This window comes from Rhineura floridana, chromosome 2 (genome assembly GCF_030035675.1).
Source record: "Rhineura floridana isolate rRhiFlo1 chromosome 2, rRhiFlo1.hap2, whole genome shotgun sequence".
Lineage (NCBI taxonomy): Eukaryota > Metazoa > Chordata > Lepidosauria > Squamata > Rhineuridae > Rhineura > Rhineura floridana.
The window spans coordinates 187365810-187370588 of NC_084481.1; positions in this window are offsets into that span (position 1 = coordinate 187365810).

Genomic DNA, 4779 nt, shown 5'->3' on the forward strand with positions numbered 1-4779 from the left:
AAATAAGGCCAACTAATGTGTTACATGCTGATGAAAGTTAAAGAGGAAAGCACAAAAGCAGGACTACAGCTGAAGGTCAAAAAGACTAAAGTAATGACAACAGAAGATTTATGTAACGTTAAAGTTGACAATGAGGACATTGAACCCGTCAAGGATTATCAGTACCTTGGCACAGTCATTAACCAAAATGGAGACCATAGTCAAGAAATCAGAAGAAGGCTAGGACTGGGGAGGGCAGCTATGAGAGAACTAGAAAAGGTCCTCAAATGCAAAGACATATCACTGAACACCAAAGTCAGGATCATTCAGACCATGGTGTTCCCATCTCTATGTATGAACGTGAAAGTGGGACAGTGAAAAAAGCAGATAAGAGAAAAATCAACTCATTTGAAATGTGGTGTTGGAGGAGAGCTTTGCGCATATCATGGACTGTGAAAAAGACAAATAATTGGGTGTTAGAACAAATTAAGCCAGAACTTTCTCTAGAAGATAAAATGATGAAACTGAGGTTATCATACTTTGGACACATCATGAGAAGACATGATTCACTAGAAAAGACAATAATGCTGGGAAAAACAGAAGGGAGTAGAAAAAGAGGAAGGCCAAACAAGAGATGGATTGATTCCATAAAGGAAGCCACAGACCTGAACTTACAAGATCTGAACAGGGTGATTCATGATAGATGCTATTGGAGGTTGCTGATTCATAAGGATGCCATAAGTCGTATTCGACTTGAAGGCACATAACAACAACGTGTTACATTGTCTGCATCTGGGTACAGTATTAGGGGTGTGTTTTTTTTTTTAAAGCAGGAAATGTATGATGATTCTCATTGAAAAGCTTTCATGAAGGACCTGTTACCCTTAGGTGGTTGTGCAGGTTTATTGAGTTATGCTAATGTGAATAAACATTATTTTAAAATTAGACATCATGACCAAAGAGGAACAGGGAATTAATGCTGTTATAAACTGTCCATACAGGTAACTACATGAGAAAGATGAGACCTGATTTTATTCATCTGTGAAATGTTCCGTAACCCTGCAGTTCAGGATGTAAAATGCTACAGTGTTCTTGCTATTCTGTTTCAGAGATCAGAACTACCTTTTCCTTTTTCAGGCATCAAAGCATACACTTGAAGAGGGAATAAGTAATTATCCTTTTTTCACCCCTCCTGTTTTTTTTGTTTCCTACAAGCACTGACTCACTTGTGTAGATTCAAACAGAGGATGCTCTTGTAGCCAGAGTGAAGAACTTTCTAAGTCACTCTGGTTTTGGAGAGACACCTCTAGGAGGAGACCCATTTATAGGTACTGTTAAAAGTCTGTAGCTTGTAACAGTTTTAAAATGGAGTGCAAGTAGTCTCCAGGCTTTATTAGATTATACTGTGCTACATACAAAATCCTTTGTGGATTAACTGCAGAAATGATAATCAGATATATGTTGTTTGAATTTATACACTGATTAATAACTCAATTTATAAAACAGGTTAGTTGACCAGTTTTCCATTACGTTTTCACTGATTTTGCAATTATCATCGTACACACTGTTTGAAATGGCAAATACCTGCAGTTACGTTGTATTTTTATCATTTTGTTTCATCACAATGGTTTCTATGTCTTTATATTTTGGTACTTTGATACTGTATTTGTTTAAAGTCTGCTTTTCAACTCAAATGAATTCCCAAAGCAGTGAACAACATTAAACTGCCATTCCAACTATATTAAAACATCCAAGGAATGATACAAACTGAACCAACAGCATTATATTGGGGTAGGAAGAATAAAACAAAACAAACTTCAAACATGGAAGTTCAAAGTTAGCCCTATTGGTCCTAATAGCTCATCTAAATCAGCCAAGCTCTTCAATGTGGCCAATCTCAAGGCTTAATGGGTTCCATAAATATGGCACAGCAACAGAGTATGTTCTAAAAATGGTTGAATGCAATCTGGCCTCTGAAGGCAGCACTTGCAACGGAGATCCATGATAGAATCAGTGATTGGGGAGGCACATATAGAAAATGGGTATCCTAGATATATACTGTATAAAGCTTTAAAACAAGGTTGGGGTCATCCCCCCCCCATGAGCTGCATGATGGGTCTCCATACCAGAAATGGCTAAGCTTAATCCAAAAGGGGGTGGAGCTGAAGTGCGCGTGCGCACACACACCATTCACAAACGCACCACATTCAGAACACAGTTTAAAAAATATCAGCATAGTGAAGTTAGCCTGGAAACGAGTTGGTAATCAGTAGTTTGTGCAGCATTGACCCCTGGAAGTTAACATCCATTTTTTCATGTAGCTGCACCATGCTGGATCAACTGAACTTTCTGAATTACCTTCACTGGCAACCCGAAATATCAAGATTTACAGCAATCAAGCTAAGTGGTTACCACAGTAGCAACAAGGTCTTTACCTCCCCCCCCCGGAAGGACATGACAGCAGTAGCCCTCTTTTTTGCTGTTCTGCCCCAGCATGCTGCCCCAGATCCTGGAGATAACCGTCATGACTAGTACTAGCTGATAGAAAAAGCCATGGAAGATAAGGCTAATTCTCTTTAATGCTGTCTGAGTTAGTTAACACTAAAACTTGTGGAAGCGAATTCCATTGTTTAGTTATACAGCGTTTAAAGTTCTCTCTTTGGTCTGTCCCAAATCTTCCACCATTCAGCTTCAGTGGATGACCCTAGGTTCTAGAATTATAAGGCCTAAGCAGTTTATCTACACTATGCACTATTTTATACATCTCTATCATGTCCCACCCTTACCTTTTTTCTATACTAGGTAGCTTCAAACAAAAAACCCTCGCTCACTGGATAGCTGCTCCAGACCCTTGATCATTTTAGTTGTCCTTTTCTGCATCTTCTCCAGCTCTATAATAAACTTTTTGAGATGTGGGGAACAGAACTGGATTCAGAATTCCAGGTGTAGTGACACCATAGATTTGTGTAAAGGTACTATAATATCACCAGATTCATTTTTTCCTAATTATCCCCATCACTGAACTAGTATTTTTCGCAGTTGCTACACCATGGGCCAACACTTTCATTAAGTTACCCAACAGAACTCAAGATCCCTTTCCTAGTCAGACATTGCCAGCTTAGTGTATATGTGACCCTTTTTTGACAACACTCTCACAGAGCTTTAAAAGACGAGTGAGACAGGACTTTATTCTTGCAGAATTTATGTTGATTCTTCTTATGCAAGACTTCTTCTACATGATTGGTATTTCTCATAATGCTTTCCACCAGAACAGATGTTAAGCCAATGGTCTGTCGTTTTCTGCATTCTTTATTTTAAAAATGGTGTTATACTGGTCACTTTCCAGTCCTCAGCTCAAGAGGTTGATCTTAGGGACAGGTTACATACTTTTCTAATGTTCCATTTATTGTGGCTAATTTAATGTATTATCCAGGTCCTAATCTATAAGCTCTTAGAGCTTGTGTGTATTTGCTGTTTGCTTTATGCCCTCCCTTAAGTTTTTAATTCAGATATTAAACATTGTAATGGTATTTCTCACTATGTAGCTAATATCTCCAATGACATATAGGATTCCAATTGGTTTATTACACTGGGGGCATGTAGGGCCATAATGTGATCCCCTAGGCAAGACAGTGTATTTGCTTGTAGAAGGGAAACAAAATTGATGTATTAGAAATTGCTGAATAACATGGCTTAGCTGTAGCAATTACTAGGATGTACAGCTGAGAAATATCTCTAGGCAGCAGTGTCTCCTCCTTCCAGTTAAAGAGTTTGGATTCAAGCACTTTTATCTCCAAACAGAAGTTTGATACTGACTCATCCTATTTAAATAACCCTATTTTCCAATATGTCAAAGTCCTTTATTTGCATTAGCCACAAACCATTGCAGTGGGAATATACAGAGAAAATAGAAACCAGATAAACAGCTTGATCAAATTACCCAACTAAATTTCCAGCATTTACATGACATGCCAGCCAATAAATTAATATATACAGAATCTATCAGCATAAAACTAACAAATAAAACTATCAATTGAACAAAAAACTGCATCAGATTAAAACTCAAAACTGCCGTAATAGATCTTGTTCTAATGGCACTTGGTAAAAATTCTGCAGATTTTTCCAATGCGTTTGTATTGTCTGTGAATATATGGTTATATTGTCTGTATAAGGTTCCAAATTCCATTGTGGAGTACTTGGTTTCCATATCTACACTCACCCTTTTCTAAGAAAACTAAAAATTAGACACAGTTTTATAGAGTAAATTCCTACCCCAAACAACAACTAATATAGCATAAAATTGATACAGGGTAAAACCCCACATGGGATTCCCCCCCCTCAAAAAAAAAGAATTAATATTGCCTGGGGTAAAAAAAAGCACCCCATTTGTAGAATTTGGTTGGTTTTCTTGGGATTTTTTGGCCCAGCTGTTTTTAATTTAGTTGTCATTATGTAAATGGTAAGTAGCTGAAATATGGGGACGCTGTTTGCTATTAAGCAGCTGACAAATTAGGAGAACTAGGTTGTATGTCTACTGTGACAATTTTGCAGTGAACAGTTATCCCATGGTGGATTGCAGTCCCATTTTCTTGGAAGATTTATTGACCGTGTAACATTTTAAACCCAGCTGCATTAGAAGAGGACTAACCTTACAAAGTAGATAATAAAGATTTGTAAAGAGGGAGTAATTTTTATTAACGTTGGTTGTAGAGTTTTCAATGCCATTTATTCATCTCTCAAAGGCTTCAGGATGGCAGATATGGTTTAGGATTCATTTCTTCTCTCAATAAGCCCATCAGC